The sequence below is a fragment of the Heteronotia binoei genome, chromosome 1, assembly GCF_032191835.1.
Source record: "Heteronotia binoei isolate CCM8104 ecotype False Entrance Well chromosome 1, APGP_CSIRO_Hbin_v1, whole genome shotgun sequence".
In the NCBI taxonomy this organism is placed as follows: Eukaryota; Metazoa; Chordata; class Lepidosauria; order Squamata; family Gekkonidae; genus Heteronotia; species Heteronotia binoei.
In genome coordinates, this window is record NC_083223.1 from 140,734,442 (window position 1) to 140,746,085 (window position 11,644).

Below are 11,644 nucleotides of genomic sequence, written 5' to 3' on the forward strand. Positions count from 1 at the left end.
GGGTACAATGCCATAAAGTCCACACTTCCAAGCAGCCATTTTTTCCAGGGGAGCTGATCTCTGCCAGCTGGAGATTAGTTGTAAAAGCAGGAGATTTCCAGGCCCCACCTGGAGGCTGGCAATCCTAGCCAGGACAAGGGGCTGAAGTTTGGGGCATTATCCTTTGGGGGGAGGGAACAACATCCACCAGCTTCTCTTAAAGCCAGAAATGTTCTAATTCTTCAACTCCAAGAAAGGCTGGCAGGAGGGACAGAGGGACCTTTTGGGGCAACATGTCAGGATTGACTTTCCCCTTCCACTCTTTTCCTGGGGGCAGATGGAAGAAGATATGGAAGGAGTGCCCTGTCCAGATTACCTGTTGTTTGGGTCTATCTATCATCTCTTTTATCTAAACTAGATCCACTAGCAAACACATTAAACACTATGTACAATCCCAAACAGCAAGAAATCTCTTCACATGCTATAACACATTACTGTAATGTTCCTCTGCCTTTAAAAAATTACCTATTACATTCAAAAATAACAAAGCTAATGAAAAATGGGCCAGTGATCAAGAAGGTTGTGCCTCCAGTAGCAATCACTTGAGTCTCCTACAGAGGCCAAATACAGACTTGGAGGATGTTGGCTCTGAAAATTTTGAACAGCATTATTTTTTCTTCAGAAACCATTGTTGCTTTATTTAAATAATTAGCTACAGTCTAAACAAACAAGTTTACAAAATCTCTCATGAAATTGCCTTTGCAGTTCAGAACAGCACTTGAATTATAGCAGCATATCTCATAGCCAAGGTGCCCAGCATTTTTTTAATGCAGCATAGCATTCCATGCTGCCATAGTGATACAGCTGTTTTGGAAATATTTGCATCTGATAGCTTTGATTGTTGAATCACAACCCTTGCAGCAAGCTGTATGTATTTAATTTGCACTGACTTGCTTTCTTCAAATCAGACCAGAAGTGCTTTCGTACAGTATGAAAAAGCTATCAGTTCTGGACAATCTGACTGGTTTGCTCAGTAGTCTAGAATGGTTGGTTTCCATTTTGCACACCTGCTGTGAGTTGTATTTTGCTCAGCTGGAACATCCCAAGTGCCAGAAATCCTTGAAGGATCACTTTTGCTGTGTTGTATAAATTAGACTGATACTGAGCATGCCTGAAAGTGCCCCAATAAAAGACTTGGATTTGCCATGAGTCTGAGCAAAGTATCAAATTTTCATTAAATATTTGCAGACTCTAAAGTTTATATATTTTATCCTTTTTTGTCATATTTCTATATCCTGCTCCAGTTATTTTTTGCATTTACCACCCTTACCATGGAAGTTAGTAGGATTGGAAAGCAAGTAGACTGACCAAAGAAACATCTGACTTACATGCTTTTCTCATTAAGTTTTTCCATTGTGATCTTACTAAAGGAGTATTTCAGTCATAGAGGAAACAGTCTGTTTCATTGCAATAGTAAAGGAAAATGTTGCTTAGTATTCCCCCCCCCCCCCCTTGTAGACAAATGTCATTACTTTGCTGTGGTCATTGGTCAATCAGTAGTTCATAGATAACTCCCTGAAAGCAGGTACAACAGGATTCCAGAATGCATGCTAGGGTTGCCAATCCCCAGGTTGGGGCAGGGGATCCCCTGGTTTGGGGCCCTCCCCCCACTTAGGGTCATCAGAAAGGGGGAGGAATGCCTGCTGGACACTCCATTACTCCTTATGGAGACTGATTCTCATAGAAAGTAATGGAGAATTGATCTGTGGGTTTCTGGAGCTCAGGGGGGGGCTGTTTTTTGAGGAAGAGGCACCATATTTTCAGCATAGCATCCAGTACCTCTACCCAAAACACCCCCCCCCCCCCAGTTTCAAAAAGATTGGACAAGGGGGTCCAATTCTATGAGCCCCCAAAGAAGGTGCCCCTATCCTTCATTATTTCCTATGGAAGGAAGGCATTTAAAAAGGTGTGTGATTCCTTTAAATGTGATGACCAGAACTCCCTTGGAGTTCAATTATGCTTGTCACACCCTTGATCTTGGCTCCACCCCTAACATCTCCTGGCTCCACCCCCAATGTCTCCTGGCTCCTCCCCCAAAGTCCCCAGGTATTTCTTGAATTGGACTTGGCAACCCTAATGCATACATCTGCTCAGGCATAGAGACCATAAGAACAGCTTGTGGGCCATTTCTCCCAGTCCTATAAAATGATGAAGTTGACACTAGCTGTCTCCTACTTCTCCAGAGTTTTAAATCTGCTACAAGTTTTATAACATATTTGCTCACCACATGGGAACTTACTACCTAGCCCAATCAGTGGAAGCTAGAGTTACTATGGGATGGGCAATTTACTTGCTGCTTCTATTTCAGAAGCTGAGCATGAAACAGGGAAGATGGGTGTAATGTACTGAGTGATGAGATGTGTTGAAGGCAACATGCTTTATTAGCGAGTACATTACAAGGCAAGGCAATGCAGACCGGGTCCCGATTATATACATACACCGGAACAACCCTCAGTCTGGCCAGGTCCAATCCTGGCCAGTTAAACTTCCCGCCACAGATCTTGATGGGTGGAGTGTATTTGTGGAGCAACCTCCGTAGCATCCGCTGTGTTGTAATTTCGGGACTGAAATGCAAGACACAACACTCCTCTCCCCCCCCCCCCCCAGTTCAAGACACAAAGTTTTTCAAGTAGGCTGGTGCCCTGCGTTCCCGGGTTGACCTCCTCGGGATTATTTGGGGAGTTGGAGCAGCTGCCGTGGCTGGTGGGGTGGCTGGTTCCTTGTGGTGGGGTGATGCCAGAAAAGGGCTGTCTGTCGCCTGTTGCTGTTCCGAAATCTCCTCTCTGTGGGGAGTGCTCCCTCCGCTGTGGTGCTCTTCCGCCCGCATAGTCGGTGCGGCCGGCATAGGCTGGGCAGCTTCCGGGGGTGTTGCTGTTAGTACTCCCCCGCTTCCCGCTCCCCCAATCGCTGTCGGTTCTTCTGGCAATGTGCGATGGCGCAGCTGGTCAATATGCCTCCTTAGGATCTGGCCCCCCGACGACGAGACCTCATAGGAGTGGGACCTTGTGACCCTCAGCACCTGGTAGGCTAACCACTCTGGCCCGCTTGCAAAGTTCTTTGCATATATCGGATCCCCTGGAAAGAATCCCCTAGTGGCTTCCCTGGTTTCAGGGAAACTGCGGAGGTCCGTAGCCCGGTCAGGATGCAACCTGTCTAGCCTCATGATCAACTTCCTCCCCATTAGCAAATCGGCAGGGCTTAACCCGGTGAGGGGGTTGGGGGCGATTCTGTTATCAAATAGGAAGGCTGCCAGGCGGTGATCCCAATCTCCCTGTACAATGCAATCCAGGGCCTCTTTAGTGGTGTGCACCATGCGCTCTGCTTGGCCATTGGTGGCTGGATGGAAAGGGGCGGACCGAATGTGCTGAATGAGGTACCAATTCAAGAACTCCCGGAATTCCCGGGAGGTGAAAGCAGTCCCATTGTCTGTGACGAGGGTTTCGGGAATCCCATGAGTGCAAAAGACCCTTTGCAAGGCTCTGACTGCCGCCGCGGTGGAGGTTGAAGCTAAGGGAACCACTTCCAACCACTTGATATATGCATCGACTAAGATAAAGAATATTTGGCCCTGGTATGGCCCTGCAAAGTCTAGGTATAACCGGGACCATGGCCTCCTGTTGGACTCCCAGGGTGGACCGGGGGACTGGGCGGATCAGGTCAGGACTCTTGGCAGGGTTGGCACCCTTCTATCTCCTCATCCATCCCTGGCCACCATACATAGCTACGTGCCAGTGCCTTCATGTGCACTATCCCCGGGTGTGTTTCGGGTAGGGTGTCATGGGTGCTGGGGACTCTGCAGAAGGAGCGGAGCCTGCAGAGGAAACTGTGCCCCTGCCACCTGCACCAGCGCCCCTGCCTCCTGCTGGAGAAGATCCCAGCCCCCCTGCCTCACCCTCTCGGGTGGCTCGTGTGCGTGACTGCCTTCATCAGGACCTCAGGGATCGGAGGAGGGCGGCACGCTCACAAGCAAGACGCTCCCTGAGTTTTGAAAGGATTCTGGCCCTGCTAAGGGCAAGGATGCTTGAGTTGTAGCAGGATCCTGGCTGCCTCTCTGAGCCAGCAATTAGCCCAAATGGGCAACAGCCAGCAGAGGGCTATATAGCTGTGGGCTTTGGGAGGAGGCTTTGTGGAAGCAACTAGTCATCTACCTGATGTTCTAGTGTCCACTCTGGCTTTGACTTTTGGACTCCCTGACTTCGGCTCTTGACTTCTGGACTCCCTGACTTCGGCTTCTGAACCTCTGACCTGCGTTACCTGGATGGTGATTCGGATTTGGCGCCTCGGACCCTCTTGCCTACCGGCTACAGACCTCGGCCTGCCCTTGGACTTTGCCTGACCCAGCCCCAGCCGTGACAGAGGGCTTGCAGCACTTGCTTCCGTAATGGGGGGGGGGGACCACCACCCTGCTACCCAAGAGAAGGCACCCCTTGTGCACGGACAGTTCTTCTCTGCGTGATGCGAATGCCCTGAATTCTGCGTCCAGTTTGCCTGTGGGCCACCCTCTTCCCACCCAGTCTAAAATGCGTGCGAGGATGCGGTCTCTACCTGTGGCCCTAGCTACCTCAGCGGCGTGGAGGGGCCTCTCTGGTAGAGTCTCTATAAGCATCACATGGTGGGCTGAGGAAAGATCCGAGTCCATAGAGGGCAGCGGAAGGCGGCTGAGGGCGTCCGCATGTCCCATAGCTTTGCCGGGGTGGTGGACCAGGGCATATGTGTATGAGTTGAGGAACTAGTTCCACTGTAGGACACACTGTGACAGAATTTGTGGTGTCTGGCGATCTGGGGCGAGGAGGCCCAGTAGTGGCTTATGGTCCGTGGCTATTGTGAAACGCCTACCGTACAGGTAGTCATTGAATTTATGCATACCCACCACTATTGCCAAGGCCTCCTTGTCTATCTGGGCATAGTTGCACTCCGCGGGGGTCAGGGTCCTCGAATAATAGGCCACGGGAACCTCCCTCCCATCTGGGAGTTGGTGCCCCAGAACGGCGCGCACCCCGTACGGGGAAGCATCACAAGCCAGAATCACTGGTAAGGATTCATCAAAATGGTGGAGCACATCATTGGAAACTTGGAGGTCCTTGACTGCCTGAAAAGCGGTGGCCTGCTTCTTTTCCCAGACCCACGGTGTGTTTTTATCAAGGAGCCTATGAAGGGGTTCTGCGATGGCCGCTTCATGGGGCAAAAATGAATGATAAAAATTTAATAATCCCAAGAAACTTTGTAACTCCATCTTGCACGTGGGGGCCAGGGCATGGACAATAGCCCTGGTTTTGTCGGCCGTTGGGTGGATTCCTGCGGCATCTACTGCAAACCCCAAGAACTCTACCCTCGACACCCTGAGGGAACACTTCTCCCGCTTTACTTTAAGTCCCGCCACCTGGAAACGGCAGAGTTCCTCATGCAGACTGCTGCTGAACTTCTCAGCGTCCGGGGCAGCGATCAAAACGTCATCAAAAAATGGTTGCAGTCCGGGGATCCCTTTGAGAAGAGCATCCATTATGCTCTGAAAAATCCCCGGAGCCACACTAACCCCAAATTGCAACTGCCGCACCTGAAAAACTCCCCTGTGAGTCACAATGGTCTGGGCTTCTGCTGTCTCGTCGTCCACCGGGAGTTGCTGGTACGCCTGGGCCAAGTCCAGTTTCCCCAAAACCTTAGAGCCTGCTAGGGTTGCCAGTAGGTGGCTGACCACCGGAACCGGGTATGGGTTGTCCTGAAGTGCCTTATTTATTGTGCACTTGTAATCAGCGCATATGCGCACATCTCCATTCGGCTTCACTGGAGTGACTATGGGTGTTTCTGAGCCGTGAAGCGGTCCAGCTCTGCTTCTATTTTTGGTTTAAGAGCGAACGGAACTCGCCTGGCCTTCAGCCTTATCGGTCTCATGTGAGGTTCGAGGGGTAAGGTGATGGGAGGCCCCTTGTAGCACCCCAGGGACCCATCAAACACTTCCGGGAATTCCCGGCACACGTGCTCGAAATTTTGCATTCGCATCTGCTGCACCCCCACTATTTGAATACCCAGCGGTCGAAACCAGGCCAGCCCCAGTAATGTGGTGAGCTGGCGTTTGACCACGAGAATGTCCAGCTTGCCCTTAAAGTTCTTAAACTCTACCCTTACAGTGGCCCAACCCCAAATCTGTACAGGGTTTTTTTGGAAGTCCCGCAGTATGAAGTCCGCTGGTCGCAGCCGGGGCCAGCCACAGGGACAAAGTTTTCTTAGAGACTCTTCTGAAATTATGGAGATGGAGGAGCCCGAGTCCAGCTCCATTAGGCATGGAGCGCCCTCGATTAGGACCAACACCCTGACCTTATCTGGGGTGGTGAGGGGCAAGTTCATTACCTGCAGGCTAGTCGATGCGGTCGAGTAGGCATCGGTCAACTCGTGGTTGGTGGACTGGCGTCTGTGGATGGCCTTGGCCCGGCAAGCCTGCGCTATGTGGCCCACTCTTCCACAGTTCCTGCAGTCCACTTTGCGATGGGGCACTCCCGGCGCTCGTGTGGATCCCCACAGCTGGCGCATTTGCTGTTGGCTGGTCTCTCTGTCACTTGTGGTCACATGGGCGCTCTTGGCCCCCTTCCTGGTTGGCGACATAGCTGGTTTGCCTCCTCAGCCTCTGGGTTGCCTGGTCCTGGTGGACGGCTTCCGCTCGCGGGTTGTTGTAAGCTTTGGTGGCTTTCTCGAATGCGGTGGCTTCGTTGAAGGCGAGTTGGAGGGTGAGCTCTTCCTTTGTGAAGAGCTTTTGCTGCAATCTTTTGTCTCGGAGGCCCCAGACGAAGCGATCCCTCAGGGCTTCATCCAGCTTGTCGAAGCTGCAGTTCCCTGCGATTTGGCGGAGGGTGGCCAGGTAGACGGCGGCTGTCTCTCCCGTCCCTTGATCCCTCTTGTGGAAGAGGAATCGGCGGGCGATGATGGAGGGCTGGGGCAAGAAGTGCCCAGTCAGGAGTCTAACTATCTCCTCGCACGTTTTCTCCATGATCTTCGCACGGGCCGAGAGACCCTTTGCGATCTTGAATGTGGCCTCCCCGCAGACACTCAGGAGCTTGTGTCTCTTATGGCTGTCATCTGTAATCATGTTCGCTCGTAGGTAGCAGTCGACCCACTCCGTGTAGGTCTCCCACCTATCGAGGTTGGCAGGGTTGAACTCTGCAAGGTGGCCTGTCGTCCCACTTGGGTTAGCCACGGCGGCAGTGGGCGCTTCTGTCTCCCTTGAATGCATGCCTTCCTCATCTCTGGCCAGGTCAGTGAAGTCCCGCTTGGGGAGTTACCTGGCTAGAATCCCACCTTCGTCGCCACTGTAATGTACTGAGTGACGAGATGTGTTGAAGGCAACATGCTTTATTAGCGAGTACATCACAAGGCAAGGCAACGCGGGCCGGGTCCCGATTATATACATACCCCAGAACAACCCTCAGTTTGACCAGGTCCAATCCTGGCCAGTTAAATTTCCCGCCACAGATCTTGATTGGTGGAGCGTATTTGCGGAGCTACATCCGGGGATCAGTGGATTTCCACTGGTCGCCTCCATAGCGTCCGCAGTGTTGTAATTTTGGGACTGAAATGCAAGACACAACAATGGGGTAGTGGTGAATGATCTTGCACTTAGCAAATGAAATGAATAGGTTGGATCCTATAAACAACAGAAGTGCTGCCTGGAATATCTATCTAATAGTGATCATAGAATCATAAAGTTGGAAGAGACCCCCAGGGTCACCTAGTCCAACCCACAAATACCGCCCCTCCCTAAATGCACAAGATCCATATTGTTGTCAGATGGCAATAGCCTCTGTTTAAAAACCTCCAAGGAAGGAGAGCCCACCACCTCCTGGGGAAGCCTGTTCCACTGAGGAACTGCTCCAAAGGTCAGGAAGTTCTTCCTAATGTTGAGCCGGAAACTCTTTTGATTTAATTTCAACTCATTGGTTCTGGTCCTATTTTCTGGGGCCACAGAAAACAATTCCTCATCATCCTCTATATAACAGCCCTTCAAGTACTTGAAGATGGTGATCATATCACCTCTCTGCCTCCTCCTCTCCAGGTTAAACATGCCCAGCTCCTTCAACCTTTCTTCATAGGACTTGGTCTCCAGACCCCTCACCATCTTTGTTGCCCTCCTCTGGACCTGTTCCAGCTTGTCTATATCCTTCTTACAATGTAATAATAATAATAATAATAATAATAATAATAATAATAATAATAATAATAATAATAATAATAATAATAATAATAAATTTTATTTGTATCCCGCCCTCCCCGCCGAAGCAGGCTCAGGGCGGCCCAAATGTAGTGCCCAAAACTGAACACAATACTCCAGGTGAGGTCTTACCAGAGCAGAGTAAAGTGATACCATCACTTCACGTGATCTGGACACTATACTTCTGTTGATACAGCCCAAAATTGCATTTGCCTTTTTAGCCACCATATCACACTGTTGACTCATGTTCAGCACATGGTGTACTAAGACCCCTAGATCCTTTTCATACATACTGCTGCCCAGACAAGTCTCCCCCATCCTATAACCATGCATTGGATTTTTTCTACCTAAATGCATAGCTTTACATTTATCCCTGTTGAAATTCATTTTATTGGTTTTAGCCCAGTTTTCCAGCCTGTCAAGGTCATCCTGTATCCTATTTCTGTCTTCTACTGTATTTATAACCCCTCCCAATTTAGTATCATTGGCAAATTTAATAAGCATTCCCTCTATTCCTTCAATAGGAGCTCTGTGGCGCAGAGTGGTAAAGTTGCAGTACTGCAGTCGGAGCCCTCTGCTCACGACCTGAGTTCGATTCCAGAGGAAGCTGGTTCAGGTAGCCAGCTCAAGGTTGACTCAGTCTTCCATCCTTCCGAGGTTGGCAAAAGGAGTTCCCAGCTTGCTGGGGGGGAACGTGTAATGACCAGGGAAGGCAATGGCAAACCACCCCGCAAAAAGGTCTGCCGTGAAAATGTTGTGAAAGCAGTGTTACCCCAGAGTCGAAAACAACTAGTGCTTGCACAGGGGATCTTTCCTTTTCCTTTCTATTCCTTCATCCAAATAATTTATAAAGATGTTGAACAAAACAAGCCCCAGGACAGATCCTTGAGGCTCTGCACTTGTCACTCCTCTCCAAGTGGATGAGGAACCACTCACAAGCACTCTTTGGGTGAGATCTGACAACCAGTTACAGATCCACCTAACGGTAACAGGATCCAAACCACATTTTACCAACGTGTCAACAAGGATAGTATGTGAAACCTTATCAAAAGATAAACTATGTCTATAGCATTCTCCTGATCCAGCAAGGTACGGTAGTCACTTTCTCAAAAAAAGAGATCGGGTTAGTCTGACATGAATTGTTCTTGAGAAACCCATGCTGGCTCTTAGTAATCACAGCCATCCTTTCTAAATGTTCCCGGACTGACTGTTTGATTATTTGTTCTAAAACTTTTCCAGGTATAGATGTCAAGCTGGCGGGTCTGTAGTTACCCAGATCCTCCTTTTTCCTGTTCTTGAAGATGGGACTGCATTCGCCTGCCTCCAATCTTCTGGCACCTCTCCTGTTCTCCAAGAATTCTCAAAAATAATAGCCAGAGGCTCAGAAATTGCATCCGCAAGATGTATGGCCCTTAACAGTGGTTACCTAAATCTACAGATTGGGACCACACCGATGCTAAACAGATTTTTCTGTAAACTTGGAGGACTCTCCAGGTTTGCAGAAAAATCTGAAAAGTTTTTTAAAAAAATGTTTGGGGTTAAATCCTCCGCCTCTATTTTTTTAAAGTCTTCAGATGTGACCATTCAATCTGGTGGGACAGCTGCTGCAGCGAACCACTCCAGGCCCTGCCACCATGGTAGAGAATGCCAGGAGCTGATCTGTTTCTGGGCCCAGCCGCCAGGCAGTGGAATTGCTGGGAACCACTCCAGGTTCAGAGCAGCTCTTTACACACTGTTGCTGTTGCCACCAGGCTTAAGGTAGATGGTGGGGCCTGGAGCTATGATGGGGGGAGAGATGGCATTGCAGGCCTTCCATGTTTTACATGATGTATAAATTAGGTTTGGAACACTTCCCCTATGTAGAAAGGTTAAAACACTTGGGGCTCTTTAGCTTGGAGAAACGTCGACTGCAGGGTGACATGATAGAGGTTTACAAGATTATGCATGGGATAGAGAAGGTAGAGAAAGAAGTACTTTTCTCCCTTTCTCATAATGCAAGAACTCGTGGGTGTTCAATGAAATTGCTGATAAGTCAAGTTAGAACTGATAAAAGGAAGTACTTCTTCACCCAAAGGGTGATTAACGTGTGGAATTCACTGCCACAGGAGGTGGTAGCAGCTACAAGCATAGCCAGCTTCAAGAGGTGGTTAGATAAAAATATGGAGCAGAGGTCCATCAGTGGCTATTAGCCACAGTGTGTATATATGTATAAAAAATTTTGGCCACTGTGTGACACAGAGTGTTGGATTGGAAGGGCCATTGGCCTGATCCAACATGGCTTCTCTTATGTTCTTATGTTCTTAGTCTTACATGATGTACAAATTAGAGGAGAATGATCTCAAACAGCAGACCCAAGTGTCCTTGCAGACTGGCTCTTGGCACTATTCTTGCTCCATAATGGCTCTGATGCTCTGTCTTGTAGGAGTTTAGCAACAATCTTTATCACTGCTTTATTAGTACTAATTTCCTGCCCCTGTATTGTACTGTTGAGGCTCATTTTGCACTAGCCAGCAAATGCTCAGAACCACCCTTCTTACCCAGTGCCATGTCTCATTATTTTATTCATGTTTCTCTTTCTCTGTAAAAAGGACAGAACAGACTAATAACAATAATAATAATAACAATAATAATAAATTTTAATTTATATCCCGCCCTCCTCGCCAAAGCAGGCTCAGGGCGGCTTACATGACATAGTACATTGTACCATCATACAACAATAAAATTCAAAGCAATTTACAATTAAAATACAATTACATAAAAACAACATTAATAATTTAAATTACAATATAACATAAAATGGTGCTACAGTCTTAATATGTACATGGACACAGTTTTTATAGTGATGGTGCAATGGTTCCACCTTAAAAGGCCAGTTGAAAGAGGCCGGTTTTACAAGCCCGACGGAACTGATTGAGGCTCTGTAGGGCCCGTACCTCCTCTGGTAGCTGGTTCCACCATTGGGGTGCTGTTACCGAGAAGGCCCGCTTCCTTGTCACTTTTAGTTTGGCCTCCTTTGGCCCAGGGATTTTCAGCAGATTTTGTGAGCTAGATCTCAGTACTCTCTGGGGAACATATGGGGAGAGATGGTCTCTAAGGTAGACAGGCCCTCGGCCATATAGGGCTTTAAAGGTAATAATCAGCACCCTGTAATGAACTCGGTACACAATAGGCAGCCAATGCAGTTCCCGAAGCACAGGCCGCACATGTTCCCGCCTAGGGAGTCCCATTAAAAGCCTTCCTGCCACGTTCTGCACTAGCTGCAGTTTCCGGGTTCGGCACAAGGGCAGCCCCATGTAGAGGGCATTACAGTAGTCTAACCTTGAGGTGACCGTTGCATGTATCACTGTTGCCAAGTCGTCATGCTCCAGGAAGGGAGCCAACTGCCTTATCCGCCTAAGATGAAAAAAG

General features: G+C 49.0%; 1 pseudogene; it reads right to left on the bottom strand.

The window, feature by feature from the left end:
- The window catches only part of LOC132585160 (proto-oncogene Mas-like), a 30,255-nt pseudogene extending 22,994 nt beyond the window's left edge, over positions 1–7,261 (bottom strand).
- Between the last annotated feature and the right edge of the window lie 4,383 nt (positions 7,262–11,644).